This window comes from Gadus morhua, chromosome 17 (genome assembly GCF_902167405.1).
Source record: "Gadus morhua chromosome 17, gadMor3.0, whole genome shotgun sequence".
Taxonomy (NCBI): domain Eukaryota; kingdom Metazoa; phylum Chordata; class Actinopteri; order Gadiformes; family Gadidae; genus Gadus; species Gadus morhua.
In genome coordinates this window covers 4395510-4409873 of record NC_044064.1, presented here as the reverse complement: position 1 = coordinate 4409873, position 14364 = coordinate 4395510, and the positions used below count along the sequence as shown (strand labels likewise).

Below are 14364 nucleotides of genomic sequence, written 5' to 3'. Positions count from 1 at the left end.
TTCATTCCAATCTGTCCCTGAATGTTACAGAATCCAATTATCAAGAACTGTCTTTCATAAAGGATAAACACTATGTGACGAGACCTACAAATATTTTCTTCGTTTAACAAAGGATCCCTGTGACTCGATCAACCAATACTGAAGCAGAAACAGAGCTTCTGTTTCGGGGAACTGCAGCAGAGGTCCCACAGCGTGGTGCAATTCAATCTACCCTGGTCGAAGGACTCAACAACCCAAACATTACAACTAACCTCACCATAGATACTGACAGCATTACCACAAGTAAGTAAGCACTTTAAGGATCTTCCACAACATTGCTAGCTTCCAATTTGGAATAACTTTTTGGGTTTAACCTTGACATGATCATTTGAAGAAATAGTTAGTAGCGCCACTTTACCTTTTGGTAATTCCTGCAAGTTAATAAGTGCTACACTTGTCACCATCTCTTCTAAATTCTAGGAGTTTTATAACAAAATGTCAGTTAAAGCTGCTGTAGGGCTAATAGCTAAAAGCCAATGTTTTAGCGTAGTTGTTTTTTAGCGGGTGAAGTGCTCTCTGAGAATACATTTCGGACCAACCTGGGAAATCTCAGAAGCAAGTCTGGTTCCAAAGCGTTACACAAAGGACCCCTTTAAAGTTTACCACCCTTCATGTTTTGCTGTTGCAGCAGCCCAAATTACTACAACTACCCGTGCTCCTACTACGACCACTGGATCACCAACGACTACCGCAGCCCCGACTGCTGCCCCGACTGCTGCCCCGACTGCAGCCCCGACTGCTGCCCCGACTGCTGCCCCGACTGCTGCCCCGACTGCAGCCCCGACCGCTGCCCCGACCGCTGCCCCGACCGCTGCCCCGACCGCTGCCCCGACTGCTGCCCCGACTACCACAGCCCCGACTGCAGCCCCGACTGCAGCCCCGACTGCTGCCCCGACTGCCGCCCCGACTACCGCAGCCCCGACTGCCGCCCCGACTGCCGCCCCGACTGCCGCCCCGACTGCTGCCCCGACTGCAGCCCCGACTGCTGCCCCGACTGCTGCCCCGACTACCGCTGCCCCGACTACCGCAGCCCCGACTGCTGCCCCGACTGCTGCCCCGACTGCAGCCCCGACTGCTGCCCCGACTGCTGCCCCGACTGCTGCCCCGACTGCTGCCCCGACTGCTGCCCCGACTACCGCAGCCCCGACTGCAGCCCCGACTGCAGCCCCGACTGCTGCCCCAACTGCAGCCCCGACTGCTGCCCCGACTGCTGCCCCAACTGCAGCCCCGACTGCTGCCCCGACTGCTGCCCCGACTGCTGCCCCGACTGCTGCCCCGACTGCTGCCCCGACTACCGCAGCCCCGACTGCAGCCCCGACTGCTGCCCCAACTGCAGCCCCGACTGCTGCCCCGACTGCCGCTGTGACGGCCTCCGCTGGGCCCGTTGCCACCGCTGCACCACAACTCACTTCCCGGGAGGTGGTGTTCAGATCGGCAGGAGAAACCTTCACGAATGATCTATTGAGCCCATCTTCTGCTGCGTTTATGGCCCGAGCAACGCTCATAACAACACAAGTAAGGAGACATGAAAACATGTTTTTAATGCACTACTGTTACCCAAGTTTTGTGCAAGCCTTTTTTATTGTTTCAATGACGATGCCAAAGTACGTCCCAAGGCAGCACAAGCCGATCTATATCGATCTGTTTATCTTAATTTGAAAGACAATAATGAAGTATTTGGTTCATGACAGGATTCAACTAATTATTTCCTATGTATTTCCACAGCTCGAACCCTTTTTCAGTCAGAGTTTTGGCTCCTTTAACACCATAAACGTTGTATCATTCCGGTAAGCGTCCATTTGTGACTACTCGATACCTCAACACAGATAATAATATAATAATCATAATAATGAATTCAATTTATATGGCGCCTTTCGCACTCAAGGACACTTGATACATATATCATAATCTTAATCATGAATATCATGTTTTCCTCTCTTCTCCCTCCTCAGCAATGGGTCGATCATCAACACCCTGAACGTTTTGTTCAATTCAAACTCAGTTCCTGATGGCCAACAGATTTTAAATGTGTTCACCACTGCAGCGCAAAGCATCACAGCCTTCAATATTGAGACCAGCAGTATAACTGTGGAGGGCCAACCAGGTAAGGAACACATGGTCAACCAGTGCCCTCTCAATTCTATCTATGAACCTTTTCCTCTTGTTTTACATTGTTGTATGTTTTTTTTGTTTCAGTTTCAACCGGAGTCACCCACAAGAGCAGTGTCCTCACTGCATTGGTGTTAATGGCTCTATCCTGGTCTCTGTCCAGACAGAGTTAGTGTCGGCCTGTCCGACTACCTAAATCTTGGGATGCACGATAAATATATGTCTGATTAATTATCAGAAAGGAGGTGTCGATAGGATCTATTGGGCTGTATTAAAGATGATATGTATGTTCCAAATGATATGTATTAAAGGACTTAATGTACAATAAATGTGACTTTCTCAGGTAATGAATTTATAATGGATGGGCATTTAAGGAATACATCAGAAATATTTCCATTGATTTAAGTTATTAGTGTGATGCATGCATGTAGGCCTAATCATTTGGCTTATTCAACCGTATTGTATTCTGTGAGATTATATTGCCTTTAAATACCATTATCCTTATAAATGAAGCCATCGTTATAGGTTATTTTTGAATTTTTTGCACAAGTGGGATTAAGCAATAAAACGAATAATAATAAACTTTCATTTTGGCATTCTTATTCTTATTGATGGTTAGTACTTTGAACCTGTTCCTACTTCCTTTGATATATTTATGTAGCCGTCTCCGTATCAGCGCATTAGAATTAGAAACTGCAGTACCCAGCATTCCCCTCCCGCCAGCAATTCCCGGAAAAGGAAAAAGCATGGATAAGTGTTAACAACAGAAGCCCTGTTGCCTCTCGTACTACTACCCTGTTGGGGCTGTAATCAATCCGACATAATCGCGGCGTAATTCGGACCAGCACATGCTGATGTTGGCCGATATATATATATACGTAGTTAATTCTTCAAATACAATCCAAATTGTATTTTCTTGCCGCAGCGGCAGAAGTGTGACCATCTGCGGCCACAGCGGCGGGCGGCTGAAGTGGGGCCGAAATGAACGGTGTTGACACCAGTGCTGAAGGCGGGTTACAAGACCTCATGTCTCAGTCATAGCACAGCAAATAGGTTGGATACATCCCTAATTTCCTTTTTTTTATGCACAAGCGGAAGGAAGGGATACAGGGATATCTTTAAAGGTCTCATGCCATGCTACTTTATGAATGCTTTTATATAGCTCTCAGTGGGCCGCTAATCAACCACTTGAAGACGTTCAAGAAATTCTGCCTTGTCGCAGAATTCCAGCCACTACGAGCCAGTCCCACAATGAGCTTTCCCCAAACGTGCCGTTTTTTAGAGGCGGGTCAAGGTGGAGGGTGGGGGTGTGGCCCTGAGCAGCTTGCGGCCAAGGTCCCATGCGCTCGTGTTTACAGTGGATATATCGCAATGGCGAGGCGCACACAGCTTTCTGTTCTGTAAATATTCTAGAACACTGTGGGTGCTCCGGCGGCAGTCTTTGAGTTCTTTATCTAAATAATATCATATTATACATAGATATCTATATCATAATAAATATTATCATGGTCAAAAGCGGTTTGCGCCTCCAGACGATATTATGATCCTCAAACGAATGCGTCGGTTTCTCGAACATCTCTGGTTCTTCCACTTACACATCAATCTGAAGTAGACTGAACCGCGACATGGAGGAGAAAGAGATTGAGTGTGCCATAGATGTACTGCAAATTTGACTGAAATCTTTTTGGGAAAGTGCAATTGATACAATTTCCACTTCTGAGCTTGTGCGTGTGTGCGCATATATGCATGAGTAGATTGAACACGACGCAATGCTGTTTCAATATTAACATGAATACAAAAAAAAAACATTCTTGTTTTGGTTTATTGCTATTTATTCGGCAAACACCACGTTTTTTCTGCCCGTGAGGCTTCGTTGCCACAGCGCGGCTGCACCCCCCTCTACAGCAAGTTGGTGGGCTAGTCAGCAGCTACTAGACCTCGTGCCACAATATGTCAACATTTTGTCAGGTATCCAAAGGAATTGACAAATGCCTTCTGCTATTTGTCTAAGTTTACAGGTGACATTTCCTGCAAGTCAAATATGTGTTTGTCCTGGAAGACTTGTATATCTTCTGAATATAAGGAATGCCAAGTGTCACGACCCCACTGGTATATTGAAAATGGCTCTCTGTCTAGGCAGGAGTAGAAACATAAGTGGTAGTGAATCACAGCTGGCAGGCAACTAGCTTCAAGCCACGTGAGCAGTGACTCACCTGGGTTCCTCGTGAGCTCAGTGGGGTATTCCACGAACTGAGGTTTAACAAACACAGAGTTAACACTGAACTCTAGGTTGACTGAACTCTGACCCTGTGCTAACTAAACCAGAGCTGTCGGTTCCACCGCACGGGTAATGCATTAGTTCAATCAACACGGGGTTGGTTAACACAGGGTTAGACAACACCTATAAAGACGTGATGTATGGATCATGGAAACCCTGATCGAAATGGCGAAGCTTTCAATGAAATGGAACTCCAGGTTCTCCTGGAGAGCTATGACGAGGAGAAGGACCTTATCACAAGAAAAGGGAACGCTAAAGCCTCTGCAACCCAGAGAACCAAAGTCTGGCAGCGGATCGCTGACCACGTAAATGCGTTAGTTACATGTCAAAAGCATGATCCTTAATATTTGAGCCATGAATCTATTAATATCCCAGTTAAGCATTCTTTACCTTCCTACTGCATAACCCTTTTCTTCTAAATATGTACTCCGATGGCTCCCAAGCGGTCAACGGATCAAGTAAAAATATTTTGTCACTCCTGCATTTAAATTGTCATACCACATTTGTCACTCCTGCATTTAAATAAGCCCTTTTTTTTAAGCCAATCGTAAAAAGGCAGACACTCGGCAGACTAGATCTGGTCCTCAAATTATCTTGACCTCAGTGGAAGAGCTGGCAATAGACATAAATTCAGGGCGCCCTGGCATGGAGGGGGTACCTGGAGGTACCTCCTCAGAGAGTCAGGGGCCATGTGAGGCCACCCCGCTGGTTGAATGTAGGTTTTTACTGTTTTTCTTGTATTTTAGATTTTGAATGTCTTCGAAGTAACACATGCAAACCAAAGCGCAAATGTTCCGCATGATTTTTTTTGGTAACTGGGTAGAAAACCTAAAAGTGACAATTCATCAACTTCACAGATCAAGATGGATTAGTGCTTGCAATGGAGCCGGCAGCCATGATCGAACATTCTCCAGTGAATGTAAGGTCTACGCAAATAGTCTGGAGTGAACTGAGGCCAGGTCCTCAATTGGTAGTGTTGGCTATGTAAGGCTGGAGAAGGCTGTTTAAATATATTAAAGATTTGCGCGAGAATCTATATCTCTCCAGCAAAAAGTCATCTGGATATGCCAAGATGTCGAGCCGTGGTATTATTAATCGCTCCCGGTGGATTGCACGAATAATTTGCGCTCCGATATCAACACAGCATGCCATTGTGAACACATGAAATCTGCGGTGAACGCGGGTTTAAATACCCAAAACCGGGTTATGTTCCAAACTTAAACTGCGCAAAACCTGCTCCGACCAGGTTTGATTCAGAGCATATGTTTCTATAGCAACTAACAAACCATGTTCATTTTAGAACGGAAAACCTATGGTTACCGCAAACCCTGGCTTAACTTACCCGGTTATGGCATAAAACCGGCTTTTTGGAATACCCCACTGGTCCTTCTCCCTTGTTGAGGGATAGCCCAAGCATTGGGGTAAACGGTAGCCTGTACCGTTCAGTTATTGTTTGACATATAACAAAGACGAACACCTGACAAACCTACACGACCTACCACAGCTCTATAATTACCCAACACAGTATTATCGTGAAACAATGGAGAAGGGGACTTGTCTTGCATGAGGAATGCATCAGAAGCACGCCATGCTTCGATGGGGAACAATGGAATAATCTGATGCACGCGGACAACGAATCTGTGATGATCGTCATTTTTGCACCGTGTCCATCTGTTCTTCCATCTCTTTCATTATTTCCAACCACAAAAAAAACACCTGTACGTCATACTAACGTACCTATATAAGCTTGTGTGCCAACATTTCACTAGAGATTTGCACAGAGTTCGACAAGTGGATTCAATCCAAGCATTCAATCAGGATTTATATTTTTTCATTTTTGCCACATACATTTGAAACTTGTTTAATAAAGGTGAGTCCATCATTTTATGTTTGATTACATTTTAGGAACTGCATTATCTTATTAATTTCAGACTTTTGCACTCTTGCATTCAGTCTCCTACGTGACTAAAAGGTTACAATAAAAGTTTGATTGATTTAATAATGTTGAATGTTTTCTTTCATCCTCAGTGTAAAAAAGAAAACAGAATGGATTTGGGAAGGAGAAAATCTGCATGTTTCTTTATTTTGGGTAGGTTCATACAATAATAAGAGAAGCTTTTAGGGCTGGCCCAAATACATACATTTCGATATTTTTCATAATTTAAAAAAAATGCTAAATGAAAAACATCAGAAATAATAATATCATGTATGATTGCTGTGTGGACACCAGCTAGTGGCTAACGGATCCACCCATCGGTCCTAGTCCGATTAGGTTACCGTATAGCTTCAATATAACCCGAAAGTTAACGAAAAACCACCGCTTCTACGACATTTGCACGGCAGTACAAGAACTATTCACCCGCAAAAGAGAAATCACGAAAACGCTATTGTAGGGAACGGATCACTGTATAAGAAAAAAAACATTTCTCCTGTTCTCCTGTATTCAAGTTTATTAAAATACAGACTCGTTATTATTAGTAGGGAGAGCTTTTGGGCCTTTTTCCAACTTTGAAATAGCTGCTGAATACATTAGTTCAAACCCTTCTAAACCCATCAACACTGCTTCTTGCCGCAATCCTTTTTATTATTATGGACGAAACAGGCTAGTTGGAGCGCCACCATGGAGAACTAAATCCCGGGGAGAACCCTACAACATTTAATTAATATTATCATGATTCCGACTAGCTCTTTAAACGTCTGTCTATGTCGGTCTTGCTAATCCTCACACGACAAGTCGCCAAACCACTAATACTAATGAAGGATGATTCAGGTGTTACAAGTTGGGAATGAAGCATCAACGGAGGAGGGCGAAGAGAAGCGTTTTCTGCCCGAGGGAATCTTGCACCCTTACATATTTGCTCGTATCGCTACGTTTACACTTTATACCAAACACTTTAATACTAAATTGAGATTTAAATACCTACCTAATGAACGAACATCCAAATATTCAAATATTCTGGCCCAGCACTAGAAAATGAAAGGGTGTTTGTAGGACTTATAGATGATGTGTTTAAGTAGGAATACATTTAATTCCTTTACACTTTAAGTAACATTTTCATGTATTTTTCCAAATGAAACAAAGTTGCCTTTCAATTGGCTTCCACCTCGATGACCGTATCAGCGGAATCCAGCACCAGCATGTCACCAACCACTGGTGCATCAACATCAGCCGTTGGTTCTACAACAACAGCTGTTGTTTCTACAACCACTGGAGGGTCAACAAACGCTGGAGGATCAACAACCACTGGAGGACCAGCAACCCCCGGAGGTTCATCCACAACTGCAGCACCAACAACCACTGGAGGATCAACAACCACTGAAGGGTCAACAACCACAGAAGGGTCGACAGCTACAGGAGGATCGACAGCCCCTGGAGGATCCACAACAACCGGAGCATCATCAACAACGCAAGGTACAACAACTAGTAGTATTCAAACGAAACATCAGTTAAGTTACTGTACCTGAAGTAAGATTTAAATGCCATTATAAGAGTGTAATTGTTTAGACACGGCTTTGCCATCTGTCAGCTATTAGTGATCGAAATAGGCTGTGAGATTATAATTTCTGACCAATTTGGGCATCTCAGAAGCAGAAATCTCACGAAAGACCCATGAACCAGGGGGTATTGTTTGAAGGGAGGGGCCACTGACTGTTTCACCAGGGGATAAACATTTCAGGACTGGATATCATAATACAGATTTGATGGATTGAACCACATTTTTTAAACTATACATTTCAGAGTTACTGTTTTAAAGATGTTTTAAATCATTAGAAAAGCCTTTAAACTTTTCCACGCTTCAAATTTGGCTTTTGCAGAAACTCCAGCTATTACTACCAGTTCTCCAACAACTACTGCTGGATTATCAACTACCACAGGAGGTTCAACCATCACAATTGGATCAACAATTGGTGGATCAACAACCATAGGAGTAACAACAACCACTGGAGAATCAACGACTGGAGAATCAACAATCACTGCAGGACCAACCAACTCTGGGGGTTCAACCATCACTACTGGATCAACAACTGGTGGATCAACAACCACTGCAGGATCCACAACAACCGGAACATCATCAACAACGCAAGGTACAACAACTAGTAGTATTCAAACAAAATTTCAGTTAATGGTTCTTTAAGTAAGAGTTAAAAGCTATCATAAGAGTGTAATTGGTTGGACATGGCTTTGCCACCTGTCAGCTATTAGTGAGGGAAATAGGCTGTGAGATTATAATTTCTGACCAATTTGGGCATCTCAGGAGCAGAAATCTCACGAAAGACCCATGAACCAGGGGGTATTGTTTGAAGGGAGGGCCCACTGACTGTTTCACCAGGGGATAAACATTTCAGGACTGGAAATCTTAATACAGATATGATGGATTGAAGCACATTGTTTAACTATACATTTCAGAGTTACTGTTTTAAAGATGTTTTAAATCATAGAAAAAGCCTTTAAACCTTTCCACGCTTCAAATTTGGCTTATGCAGAAACTCCAGCTATTGCTACCAGTTCTCCAACAACTACTGCTGGATTATCAACTGCCACTGGAGGTTCAACCATCACAATTGGATCAACAATTGGTGGATCAACAACCATGGGAGTAACAACAACCACTGGAGAATCAACGACTGGAGAATCAACAATCACTGGAGGACCAATCACCACTGGAGGTTCAACCATCACTACTGGATCAACAACTGGTGGATCATCAACCACTGGAGGATCCACATCATCCGGAACATCATCAACAACGCAAGGTACAACAACTAGTAGTATTCAAACAAAATATCAGTTAATGGTTCTTTAAGTAAGAGTTAAAAGCTATTATAAGAGTGTAATTGGTTAGACACGGCATCGCCACCTGTCAGCTATTAGTGAGGGAAATAGGATGTGAGATTATAATTTCCGACCAATTTGGGCATCTCAAGAGCAGAAATCTCACGAAAGACCCATGAACCAGGGGGAATTGTTTGAAGGGAGGGCCCACTGACTGTTTAACCAGGGGATAAACATTTCAGGACTGGATATCGTAATACAGATATGATGGATTGAAGCACATTGTTTAACTATACATTTCAGAGTTACTGTTTTAAAGATGTTTTAAATCATAGAAAGAGCCTTTAAACCTTTCCACGCTTCAAATTTGGCTTATGCAGAAACTCCAGCTATTGCTACCAGTACTCCAACAACTACTGCTGGATTATCAACTACCACTGGAGGTTCAACCATCACAATTGGATCAACAATTGGTGGATCAACAACCATGGGAGTAACAACAACCACTGGAGAATCAACGACTGGAGAATCAACAATCACTGGAGAACCAATCACCACTGGAGGTTCAACCATCACTACTGGATCAACAACTGGTGGATCAACAACTGGAGGATCCACATCAACCGGAACATCATCAACAACGCAAGGTACAACAACTAGTAGTATTCAAACAAAATATCAGTTAATGGTTCTTTAAGTAAGAGTTAAAAGCTATTATAAGAGTGTAATTGGTTAGACACGGCATCGCCACCTGTCAGCTATTAGTGAGGGAAATAGGATGTGAGATTATAATTTCCGAGCAATTTGGGCATCTCAGAAGCAGAAATCTCACGAAAGACCCATGAACCAGGGGGTATTGTTTGAAGGGAGGGCCCACTGACTGTTTCACCAGGGGATAAACATTGCAGAACTGGATATCGTAATACAGATATGATGGATTGAAGCACATTGTTTAACTATACATTTCAGAGTTGCTGTTTTAAAAATGTTTTAAATCATTAGAAAAAGCCTTTAAACTTTTCCACGCTTCAAATTTGGCTTTTGCAGAAACTCCAGCTATTACTACCAGTTCTCCAACAACTACTGCTGGATTATCAACTACCACAGGAGGTTCAACCATCACAATTGGATCAACAATTGGTGGATCAACAACCATGGGAGTAACAACAACCACTGGAGAATCAACGACTGGAGAATCAACAATCACTGGAGGACCAATCACCACTGGAGGTTCAACCATCACAATTGGATCAACAATTGGTGGATCAACAACCATGGGAGCAACAACAACCACTGGAGAATCAACGACTGGAGAATCAACAATCACTGGAGCACCAACCACCACTGGAGGTTCAACCATCACTACTGGATCAACAACTGGTGGATCAACAACTGGAGGATCCACAACAACCGGAGCATCTTTAACAACGCAAGGTACAACAACTAGTAGTATTCAAACAAAATGTCAGTCAAAGGTTCTTTAAGTAAGAGTTAAAAGCTATTATAAGAATGTAATTGGTTAGACACGGCATTGCCACTTGTCAGCTATTAGCGAGTGAAATAGGATGTGAGATTATAATTTCTGACCAATATGGGCATCTCAGAAGCAGAAATCACGGAAGACCCATGACCCGGGGGTTTTGTTTAAGGGGAGGGCCCACTGATTGTTTCACCAGGGGATAAACATTTCAGGACTGGATATCGTAATACAGATATGATGGATTGAACCACATTGTTTAACTATACATTTCAGAGTTACTGTTTTAAAGATGTTTTAAATCATTAGAAAAAGCCTTTTAACATTTCCACGCTTCAAATTTGGCTTTTGCAGAAACTCCAGCTATTGCTACCAGTTCTCCAACAACTACTGCTGGATTATCAACTGCCACTGGAGGTTCAACCATCACAATTGGATCAACAATTGGTGGATCAACAACCATGGGAGTAACAACAACCACTGGAGAATCAACGACTGGAGAATCAACAATCACTGGAGGACCAACCACCACTGGAGGTTCAACCATCACTACTGGATCAACAACTGGTGGATCAACAACCACTGGAGGATCCACATCAACCGGAACACCATCAACAACGCAAAGTACAACAACTAGTAGTATTCAAACAAAATATCAGTTAATGGTTCTTTAAGTAAGAGTTAAAAGCTATTATAAGAGTGTAATTGGTTAGACACGGCATCGCCACCTGTCAGCTAGTAGTGAGGGAAATAGGATGTGAGATTATAATTTCCGACCAATTTGGGCATCTCAGAAGCAGAAATCTCACGAAAGACCCATGAACCAAGGGGTATTGTTTGAAGGGAGGGCCCACTGACTGTTTCACCAGGGGATAAACATTGCAGGACTGGATATCATAATACAGATATGATGGATTGAAGCACATTGTTTAACTATACATTTACGACTTACTGTTTTAAAGACGTTTTAAATCATTAGAAAAAGCCTTTAAACTTTTCCACGCTTCAAATTTGGCTTTTGCAGAAACTCCAGCTATTGCTACCAGATCTCCAACAACTACTGCTGGATTATCAACTACCACTGGAGGTTCAACCATCACGATTGGATCAACAATTGGTGGATCAACAACCATAGGAGTAACAACAACCACTGGAGAATCAACGACTGGAGAATCAACAATCACTGGAGGACCAACCACCACTGGAGGTTCTACCATCATTACTGGATCAACAACTGGAGGATCCACATCAACCGGACCATCATCAACAACGCAAGGTACAACAACTAGTATTATTCAAACAAAATGTCAGTCAAAGGTTCTTTAAGTAAGAGTTAAAAGCTATTATAACAGTGTAGTTGGTTAGACTTGGCATTGCCACCTGTCAGCTATTAGTGAGGGAAATAGGCTGTGAGATTATAATTTCTGACCAATTTGGGCATCTCAGGAACAGAAATCTCACGAAAGACCCATGAAGCAGGGGGTATTTTTTTGAAGGGAGGGCCCACTGATTGTTTCCCCAGGAGATAAACATTTCAGGCCTGGATATCGTAATACAGATATGATGGATTGAACCACATTGTTTAACTATACATTCCAGAGTTACTGTTTTAAAGATGCTTAAATCATTAGAAAAAGCCTTTAAACTTTTCCACCCTTCAAATTTTGCTTTTGCAGAAACTCCAACTATTACAACAACTACCAGTTCTCCAACAACTACTGCTGGATTATCAACCACCACTGGAGGTTCAACCATCACTACTGGATTAACAATTGGTGGATCAACAACAATAGGAGGAACAATCACCACTGGAGGTTCAACCATCACTACTGGGTCAACAACTGGTGGATCAATAACAACTGGAGGATCCATAACAACTGGAGCATCATCATCAACCACACGAGGTACAACAACTAGTAGTATTCAAACAAAATGTCAGTTAAAAGGTACCTGAAGTAAGATTTAAAAGCTATTATAAGAGTGTAATAGTTTAGATAAGGCCTTGCCACCTGTCAGCTATTAGTGAGTGAAATAGGATGAGAGATTATCATTTTTGACCAATTTGGGCATCTCAGAAGCAGAGATCTCACGAAAGACCCATGAACCAGGGGATATTGTTGGAATGGAGGGCCCACTGATTGTTTCACCAGGGGATAAACATTTCAGGACTGGATATCATGATACAGATATGATGGATTTAACCACATTGTATAACTACACATTCCAGAGTTACTGATTTAAAGATGTTTTAAATCATTAGAAAAAGCCTTTAAAGTTTTCCACCCTTCAAATTTTGCTTTTGCAGAAACTCAGACTATTACAACAACTACCAGTTCTCCAACCACTACTGCTGGATTATCAACTACCACTGGAGGATCAACAACCACTCGAGGATCCACAACGACTACAGGACCAACAACAACTGCAGAATCAACAACCACTGGAGGATCAACCATCACTACTGGATCAACAATTGGTGGATCAACAACCATAGTAGGCATTATCACCACTGGAAGTTCAACCATCACTACTGGATCAACAACTGGTGGATCAATAACAACTGGAGGATTCACAACAACTGGAGCATCATCATCAACAACACAAGGTACAACAACTAGTAGTATTCAAACAAAATGTCAGTTAAAGGTGCCTGAAGTAAGACTTAAAAGCTATTATAACAGTGTAATTGTCAAGACACAGCTTTTCCACCTGTCAGATATTAGTGAGTGAAATAGGCTGTGAGATTATAATTTCTGACCGATTTGGGAATCTCAGGAGCAGAAATCTCACGAAAGACCCATGAACCAGGGGGTAATGTTTGAAGGGAGGGCCCACTGATTGTTTCACCAGGGGATAAACATTTCAGGACTGGATATCGTAATACAGATATGATGGATTGAACCACATTGCATGACTACACATTCCAGAGTTACTGATTTAAAGATGTTTTAAATCATTAGAAAAAGCCTTTCAAGTTTTCCACCCTTCAAATTTTGCTTTTGCAGAAACTCCAACTATTACAACAACTACCAGTTCTCCAACCACTACTGCTGGATTATCAACTACCACTGGAGGATCAACAACCACTCGAGGATCCACAACGACTGCAGGACCAACAGCAACTGCAGAATCAACAACCACTGGAGGATCAACAACCACTGGAGGATCAACAACCACTGGAGGATCAACAACCACTGGAGGGTCAGCAACCACTGGAGTATCAACGACCACTGCAGTACCAACAACCACTGGAGGATCAACCATCACTACTGGATCAACAATTGGTGGATCAACAACCATAGTAGGCATTATCACCACTGGAAGTTCAACCATCACTACTGGATCAACAACTGGTGGATCAATAACAACTGGAGGATTCACAACAACTGGAGCATCATCATCAACAACACAAGGTACAACAACTAGTAGTATTCAAACAAAATGTCAGTTAAAGGTTCCTGAAGTAAGACTTAAAAGCTATTATAACAGTGTAATTGTTAAGACACAGCTTTTCCACCTGTCAGATATTAGTGAGTGAAATAGGCTGTGAGATTATAATTTCTGACCAATTTGGGAATCTCAGGAGCAGAAATCTCACAAAAGACCCATGAACCAGGGGATATTGTTTGAAGGGAGGGCCCACTGATTGTTTCACCAGGGGATAAACATTTCAGGACTGGATATCGT

General features: G+C 42.7%; 1 long non-coding RNA gene across 1 annotated transcript; it reads left to right on the top strand.

Annotated features, from left to right (window-relative positions):
• Positions 1–1296: 1296 nt before the first annotated feature.
• LOC115529533 (uncharacterized) lies at positions 1297–2736 on the top strand. Its single transcript, XR_003973568.1, has 4 exons — positions 1297–1554; positions 1765–1826; positions 1992–2143; positions 2236–2736. It is a non-coding gene; the product is annotated as an uncharacterized LOC115529533 (long non-coding RNA).
• Positions 2737–14364: the final 11628 nt, after the last annotated feature.